We start from the raw sequence: 9,794 nt of genomic DNA, 5'->3' as shown, positions 1-9,794 counted from the left end.
AGTTGTGCAGAATATGCATGGGAAGATTTACATGAGTTCCTACGCATAGCAAACAGCAACAAAAACAACATAGATATATTAACACCTGGAGAACTTTGCTCTCTAGATCCAGTTAATGTCTCAAGATATTTCCATCATCGTTTCATTGCAATACTACATTTTATTTGTAATACAACTGTTCCTCCCCTTGGAGAAGTGCAACACTTCTTTTGGAGAAAAGAATATCAAGCGAGAGGAGCACCACATATTCACATGCTGTTTTGAATCAAAGGTGCACCGAAAATTTGGGCACGATAATGATAGCACTGTTTTTCAGTTTATCCAAAAATATGTCACATGTGAAATCCCTTCACCACAGACAGATAGTGAGCTGCATGGGCAGATTTTACAATTTCAAAGACACAAATGTGGCAAATATTGTCGCCGCAAATACAAAAACCAAGATAAATACTACACCAAATGCCGCTTTGGTTTCCCTAGACCAGTTACCGTAACAGGTGAAGTAAACAACTTCATGTCTTCAGTTCGACATAGTGTTAAAGGTAAATCACCTAAAAACAAGTATTACATAAAAGATGTGAAGAATCAAAATATATCAATGATTACAATGCAATCATTGCCCTATTATGGAATGCAAACATAGATGTGCAGTACATTGCAGACAATTCAACTGCTGTTGCACGATATGTTATAGCCTACTTAACAAAAGCAGAAAAAACAGAGCTTCAAGACCTCTGGGATGACCTTGCATCTGACAAAACATTATCACAGAAATTGTACAGCCTAGGCATAAAAATGATCTCTCATAGAGAATGTGGGGCCTATGAAGCAGCACTGCTTTGTATGGAAAATCAGACAACATAGTATGGCTCAGTCTTGGTCCTGCAAAATCTAGAAAAAGAGTGCTAAAATCATATGAGGACATAGAAACAATTGCCAGAAATGATCCCAACAGCCAAGACATTCTAAAAAACAATTTACTGGACACATACTATCCGAACAGGAGTACCACTCTGGAAAGCATGTGTCTATAGCACATAGCTCAAAACTTTGCATACAAAAGAAAAAGTAAAACCCGATGAAAGCAAATGTAGATATAGAGTGACCGATTGTGAAGGGAGCTTAGTGAAACTTAACAAACGAAGCTTAATCATGTGGAATTGTCATTAAAAACTCCTCAACAGAAAGAACTATATTACACGTCTCTGTTACAACTTTTCAAACCATGGAGAAAAGAGGAAGACATACTATATAATTATGAGTGCTATGAAGATGCTTTCAAAGCAAATGAAAGCACTATCACTGATATGAACTTTACGCAGTACAAAACAATGTTACACAATGAGCAGCAACAGGAAGAAGAACTTCAGACCTAACTAGATAAAGACTCTTCCAACAGTAGTCAACTTTCTGTAACAGGGAGTCAAGAACCATTAGGACAACCACTAATAGCAAATGAGGCTGAAGTAGCTATGGCAGAAGTAGAAAACACCATGTATCAGTATCAAGAAGATACAGAAGACTTAACTGTACAACAAGCAAAACTTAACAACGATCAGCGCACCATTTTTGAAGACGTAACAAAACAAATTGTACATGGTGTACAACACGAAAATAAAGAATGTACCTGCCAAAATTACAAACCTATACTGCTGTACGTCAGTGGTGAAGCTGGATCAGGGAAAACATTCTTAATCAAAATCATCAGCAAGTTCCTTCAACAATTGACAAACAACAAACTGTCAGCTGTTGCAACAGCCCCCACAGGTTTAGCTGCCTACAACATAGGGGGTGTGACTTTACACCGATTACTACTGCTTCCAGTAGAGCATCAAAATAAATTGGACTACTACAAACTTTCTGCAGAAGCTGCAATGGAATTACGTAGAGTATTGAAACAAATGTAAATGCTACTAATAGATGAAGTGAGCATGGTCTCCAACCTAATGTTGGCTTTGATTCATCTCAGATTGCAAGAAGAACTTAAAAATAATAACGAAGAACTCTTTGCAGGGAAACACATTATCGTTTCCGGAGATCTTCTACAATTGACACCAGTGAAAGGTGAACCGATTTTTAAAACCTTAGGCCACAAACTCTGCCGGAAAACTGTTGGTAGCATAGGTAATGTTAACCTTTGGCAACATTTCCACTACAGAGAATTAACTGAGAACATGCGGCAATCTGCAGATCTCACTTATGCCAACATCTTAAAAAGTATTAGAGTTGGTGTATTATCGCAAGAAGCACAAGCTGTATTGAAAATCCGGCATATACATGCACTTAATGGCGATAATGCATGTGCAACTGCATGTGCAACTGATGTTATGGAACAAATGGCACACAAAAATGTCAATTGTATGGCCGTAATTCCAACTCTTGCAAGCTGTTTCAAATCAATGAAAGAATGTTAAAGAAAGAAATGCAAGCAATAATAGAAATAATACCCATGAGCAAACCACAACAAGACTAAATAGTTTAGAAAATTCAATCTCCAACACCGCTGGGTTGGAATAAATATTGAAATTATCATTAAATTGTAGAGTAATGCTTAAACGTAACCTTGACGTAGAGCAAGGGCTAGTTAATGGAGCACTGGGCACAGTTGTTGGCTTTCAATCATACCCACGTGATAGCAACATTCAGTTTGTAAATATTCGCTTTGATAAAGTTTCAGAAGTGAAAAGGATAGGGCACTCAATTGCTCAATTCCTTCTCTTCAAAGACATGTTTGTACGTAGAGAGCAATTTTCTCTAACTCTTGCATATGCAGTTACCATTCATAAATCCCAAGGTCTTACCCTAGAGAAAGCATTGATAGATATAGGAAACACAGTGTTTAAGGAAGGCATGAGTTACATAGCATTATCACGCTTACGTACACTTGACGGTCTATTGCTAATAAACTTCGATTCAAGTAAAGTCAAAGCTGATATTCCTTGCATTCTAGAATACAATAGATTGCCTTCACTGTACACCCCTCATCCGAAACAATACCCTGTTCCAGATAAAGTGAAACGTGGTAAAAGAAAAGTAAATGCAACAGAAATGCAACAGAATGCAACAGCAAATTCTGCAAAGAAAAGAAAAGAAGCTAAAGTTTCATCAATTGCCGCAAACATAGAAGAACCTATTAGGGAATGTAAACCAGGCACGTCAGCAAAGAAGCAACAGAAAAACCGAAAAATGCACTCAGATACAGAACTTGCTGGCCCATTCAAATTTACAAATGAAAGTGGGGTCAGTTGCTATGCAAATGTAGCAATGAATATTCTATTTCAATTGCCACCAATTGTTAACAATATTTACTTGCACAGTACAGACCAATTGTGTTTGCAAATGTTAATGCTGTATAGAAATGCAACAAGCAATCCTGACAACACATATAGTGTTCATGGAGTAAGGCAACAATTGGACGACTGTGCCGGAATAGTAGATTCACTATGAACCCACAAGAAGATCCACAAGAATTTCTAATGTACATACTATTAGTATTGGAAAACAAAAGCATACCTGTAAATAAAATCTTCCAAATATCGTACATGTGGAACCATACATGCACTCTCTGTAGCAAAGTGATACAGGAAGAAATCCCAAATGAGCGATTTGTGTATGTTTCCATACCAAATAGTGAGAGCATTCCATTTCAGCAACTTGTACAAAATGCAAACCATGGCAGATTATGTAGTATTTGCAATTCAGACAATCGCTCCATCTTACTGATGCACTCACATAGTGCCTACATAATACTTATGCTTCTACGTTATAATGCAGATGGCACCAAAAACAACTGCAAACTGACTGGATTCACACATGGTCAAGTGTCACTTGGCAAGAAAACCTTTACAACAGTAGGAATAATATACCATGCAGGAGCTACAACCAATGCAGGTCACTACACTGCATACATTAAAAAGAATTCTGGATGGTTTGAATGTAATGATAGCACCATTACTCTAAAGCAGAGGTTGCCAGCTAACCTAACAAATGCGTATTTAATGTTCTTGAAGCCAAAATTTACGAAATAATGTGTACTTCAAGATTGTCAACAAAGTATGTGACTACATACAGCTAGAATACGCCCACAGGTATCTAACTACCCAACAGGATGGAAGAATGACACAAATGAATGACACAAATAAATTATTATCACAGATCGTTGGAAACAAATGCACAGGTAGAATATGCATACAGGTATCTAACTGTTGTTAAAAATTGGCAGGAAGCCAACAAACATAACATTGATCAGAAAGAGGAAGAAAACACTGAAAGGAAAAAATGAAGTACTTAGCTGCATAAGAAATGAAGGTTTTTTTTAATCCGACAAGGATTTTTTTCCCCAGACCCAAGGATTAGAAAAGCAAACACAGAAACTGAGCGCAATGCACAGTACACTGGTTTGTAAACTAAATATGAGGGTAAAAAAAAAAAGTTAACTGTCTATTATGCAATGTAGTAAATTTTTTAAAAATGCAAACACTAACACACCTTTTTCTTTCATCACAGAAATGGAAAAAGTGATACTTCCGCAAAGTATGATAGCCAATTAAAAAAAAGTATGTGGATTCTGAACAAAGTAAGGAGTAAATATATTGGCAGGCATTTTCTACACATGGGAATCTACACGTCTAATCTATGGTACTAATATGCTGCAGTGCCTGTAGGCTGCCCTTCCATCTTCGGTGAGTAACCTACCACCTACGCCTTACAACCAAAGTACAAGGAGTATAGTTCCTATCCACAACCATCGCTGCATATGGAAACCATGTTCCTTGTAAATTAGTGCTTATACATTTTTTCGGACCATCGTCTGCAGGCATGAACTTAAGACACTAGGGCATCAACACAACTAGCACATTCCACCACACCCATATTGACTTGTAACTCCACTGCTCATGACTTCAGGCTTGCGTGCATGGGCTTTAGCCATGCACCCAAGAGTGCAGGGTCTCCCCACAACCACCTCGGTGATGTGTGGTAGTGGGGGCTATTCTACAGATGTGTTATCCTTCAGTACCTCTGCCCAGAGGCTTCCCTCCTGGCTGTATGTCTGTAGATCTTACATGGGATGGGTGTGCAGTGTCTTCCAAGTCTAGTACTTACCACTTTTTTCTTGGTTGCATGGCCTTGCGCCATGCACCCAAGACTGCACGCACTCCCCAGAACTTGCTAATCAAAACGCAAAACTACGGGTGTATGCATGGGTGGCACGTGCGGCTGTGGTTGTGGCCAGGACCTACAGTCTTGGAAGTAAGGCCTTCGGCCGACGGCCATGCATCCAAGACTCTAGGCCCTGGCCACAACCACCGTAGCATGTGCCACCCATGGCGGCATACTAATGAATATAATAGCCATTTGTAAAAATAATGCATTCACGGCATGTTGTCAATTTCAATGTTCCCTAACACCACACGTGTCCTTACAAATGTAACAACTCCCCCGTGCACTGCACGGGCTGAAATACTGGCCTTATTGGACCCCTCATTTTATGTGCGTACAAGGAGGCCATAGGACATATGTCATTAAGTAGGTATAAGTGTACTGTGCGTACAAGATGTCCATAGAAATTGCATCATGACGACCGACCCCCAGAACAAATGCATTGATCACCCATATCTTAAGACTCTAGCCCCTGCCACAACCACCATATCATGCAACACCCATGGCGGCATACTAATGAATATAATAGCCATTGGAAAAAATAATGCATTCACGGCATGTTGTCAATTTCAATATTGCCTACCAATACGCGTGTGCTTTCAACAGTTACAAATTTCCTGTCCACTACATGGACTGAAGTGTTACAAATTTCCTGCCCACTACATGGACTGAAGTGCTATACATTATTACACCCACATTTACTGTACGTACAAGGTGTCCATAGAAATTACATCATGACGACCGAAGAACAAATGCATTTATCACCCATGTTTTACTGTCTGAACCTTTCCCAATGCTCTGTGACACAGCAAAATAGTTTAATGAAAAAAGCATTTGTACACTGGTTGTTGCTCCGCTTTCCGCGGATCCAAGATGTCGGGCGCATCCAAAGCATCTGGCACAGAACACGTCTCGCAGCAACCAATGGGCAGAGACGTCGCGTGTGCACGGTCATGACACCAGCCCCTTAGCCAATCGGTATCTTGTTCGTCGACCGAACAGGGAAGTGTGACCGCGGAGCAAACATAGATATCACTAATTATTTCAGACCTACTTTTTGATAATTATAAATAAACAAACTGCACGGACGGTGACCAAATGTGCAAAAGCACGCTTTCTGGACGAAGTCCCTGTACCTGCCGCAGATTTCGTCAAAATCCATCCAGCGGTTTCACCTGTAGACATGCGCAAACTTTTTCCCCCATTCAGTCTATGGGAAAAAAAGACGTTTTGGGACCCCCCTATAACTTTCTCCCCCTGGCCCAAACATCTCCAAATTTTGCAAAGAAATTCAGAGTGGCCCATATACCTTTTTTGCAAGGTTTGGCGAGGATTCATCCAGGGGGAACGGAGTTATAAACCGCCCACAGAACTATCAGAAAGTGCTCAGAAGTCTAGTGATTATCTTTATGCACAAAAAGGATTGCTGTCTTTCAAGCTTGTGTTTTCCCATATGTATATGTTTCATATGATGTGACTGTACTCTAAGGGAATTACTGTAAGAACCTACTAGAAGGATACGTCTACAAATAAAATAAAATTCTTAGTTTCTGACTGTTACTGAAGAAAACCATGTGGCCTAGATATGTCAGCAAAAGAAAAAATAGTGAGCCAGACATGTGATGTCATCAGTGATGTCATCAATGACATTTGTGATGTCATCTTTGATGTCCTGGGTGTTAGTCTTAGCAGTGCACGGTGGTGGCGCGAGTTATGGTTGCTTAGCTTACCATAACTGGCGAATTTCAAGGGTTTTTCGGTTTTACTTGGAACCATAACGTCCCTTTAACAAAGTTTTTTCACTGAATTTCATAGGTTTTTAGTAGCGCAACTTAACCATAACGTCCCTTTAACAAAGTTTTTTTCACTGAATTTCATAGGTTTTTAGTAGCGCAACTTAACCATAACGTCCCTTTAACAAAGTTTTTTCACTGAATTTCATAGTTTTTTAGTAGCACAACTTAACAATAATGACTTTGACTTTATATACATGTCATATGGAACTGACTAGATCTCTTCTTATGAACTTGATGTCCGCGAACTTATTTAATGTTCGCGGACATGTTCGGAGAACAGTACCACTACCTAAAAACTGTGGGGGGGGTGGGGTATGTTTGATTTTTATATCATAATATAGGAACATTTAACAAATTCAAAAAGCAGCACACAAACACATTATATATAGTAATACATAAGAAATGTAACCCATATATGTAACACACTAACCATTCATTTAAATACAATGGGCCCGATTCATGGAACAAACGTGCGCCGAAAATCTTCGCGCAAGCAGGCGCAAGCAGGCGCAAGCGGAAAAAAAGAGGCGCACGCGTGCGATTCATGGAAGTCCCTGCGCGTGTTCACCTCGGGATGTGCGCCAAACCCGTGCATGGCGCACAAGTCACTGCAACATCCCGAAAGTCGTGCGCGACGCGCACAGTGAAAGCGCACAACCTCGGCACATACACCAGAAAGTGGGCGGGACACGGGGCGTAACACGCGGAATGGGGAACAACGCGCGAAAATAAGGGCGTAACTGGGGATGTACTGCAGGGAAGCAGACGGAACGCCCACACGCACTTGAACCATACGTATTCATGGAATCGAATAGGGCAAAGCCACGCACAGCCAAAGACTGTCATGATCTCTGCTTCCAAAAGGTCAGGGTTTTCCCAACTCCCTTGGAAGCAGATCCATAACCCAGTTTCCGAGTGCCAACCAGTCCCAATTGGGACCTTTTGGACCCAGTCCTGGCGCCAGTGGCACCAGGCTCATAAATATGCCCAGTCCCAGCGCTGGAAGCGCCGGGCTCATAATGCTTGGGTGGACCTACCTGCAGCAGACCATGCTGCTTACTTGCCTGCCAGTTGAGCCTCTGATCCTCTTCTGTTTGGAACTACTTTTCCTGTTGGGTGGGGCAGGAGCCACTCCCTAGATTCAGAACACTGGAACTCTTCTGGAAAGCAGGAACTCTTTTCTTACCTAGGCGCGGCTGTGGAAGGAGACGCCTAAGCACTACAGGAGGCTATTTAAACCACACCCGATGGATGAATCTTGCTTTGCGTTATTCTGCATCCTCTGCAGCAGAACGCTCATCGTGTCTTCTGCATCTGATCCTGGGCCTAAGGAAAAAGGCTTACCATCCTGAATCCAGTCTTCAGCAACACCTATAAAGACAAGAAAGAACAGGTTAGCATTACGGTCTTCAGTGACAGCTCTTCACTTACCTGGTCCATCGGCTGTCACCAACGCCTCGCGCTGCATTCCGGCATCTGAAAGACAAAGGCTTACCTACTCTTCGTGCGCTCCGGAGGACTTCACACTGCATTCCGGCATCTGAAAGACAAAAGCTTACCAACTCTTCGCACGCTCCGGAGGCCTTCGGCGCTGCATCCCGCATCTGAAAGACAAAACAAGGTGCGTTTAAAGACATTGGGGAACTTTAATACTCACGTGCCATTACTCCTTTCCACATCTAACCCAGTGGGTATTCCGGCACCCTGCAGCCGCTCCGAACTTGTACCTGCAAAATAAAAAGACAGTTAGAGCGCATCGTGAAGCAGGCAACAAGCGCTTACTTACGTGCTTCCAGGCGCTTCTATTCATCACACGGGCTCCATCTTCAACTCACTTCAGCCCGTCATCCGCCATCGCCGGAACCCTGCAAAACAAGAGACATCATTACTAAAGACTTTAAAGACATTAGAATTACTCGAAACTTACCGTTCGTGCAGTAAACGACGGACAGCAGTCCTCTGAAGTCAAGAGGCCTGCTCCCCTTATCCAGTGAAGAAACTGGTTACAGCACCCTGCCCCGAGGCAGATGGAGAGCACAGCGTTCACTTACCTAAGGTGAGAGCGTTAACCTTTGGGGTTCTACAGGAGAAGAGAAAGGGAAGAAGAGAGAGACATTCAATAACCCAGTTCCTTAATCCCATATTTTCTATCTGCAGACATCTTACCCTTTGAGTCAGACATACAGTGCACAGAGGTCCAGCCCAAAGAGCCAGCCGTGTGTTACACATCACCTTTGAAGATACGGTATACGCCCAGTCAAGACCGGCGCCTCTACGGGAATCAGGTGAGCGTTACAAAGACACGCACAAGCTGAAACACGTCCGCCACACGAAGGCAGGCGGTAGAGTCCCAGCGCATCACAAAAGTGGCAACATACAGCAATTGGGCCTGTGCGAGCGGGGCACATGTATTGCGGGGGTGCGCGGGAAGCAACACACGCGATCGAGCGGGGTACGTCTATTTCGGGGGTGCGCGGGAAGTCACACACGCGATTGAGCGGGGTACGTGTACATCGGGGGTGTGCGGGAAGTTACACGCGATTGAGCAGGGCACGTGTATTGCGGGGGTGCGCGGGAAGCAACACACGGGATCGAGCAGGGTACGTGTATTTCGGGGGTGCGCGGGAAGTCACACACGCGATTGAGCGGGGTACGTGTACATCGGGGGTGCGCGGGAAGTTACACACAATTGAGCGGGGTACGTGTATTTCGGGGGCGCGCGGGAAGTTACACACGCAATTGAGCGGGGTACGTGTATTTCGGGGGCGCGCGGGAAGTTACACACGTGATTGAGCGGGGTACGTGTATTTCGGGGGCGCGCGGGAAGTTACACACGCG

The sequence above is a fragment of the Ambystoma mexicanum genome, chromosome 2p (genome assembly GCF_040938575.1).
Source record: "Ambystoma mexicanum isolate Mex_15411 chromosome 2p, UKY_AmexF1_1, whole genome shotgun sequence".
Lineage (NCBI taxonomy): Eukaryota > Metazoa > Chordata > Amphibia > Caudata > Ambystomatidae > Ambystoma > Ambystoma mexicanum.
This window is presented reverse-complemented; position numbering follows the sequence as displayed.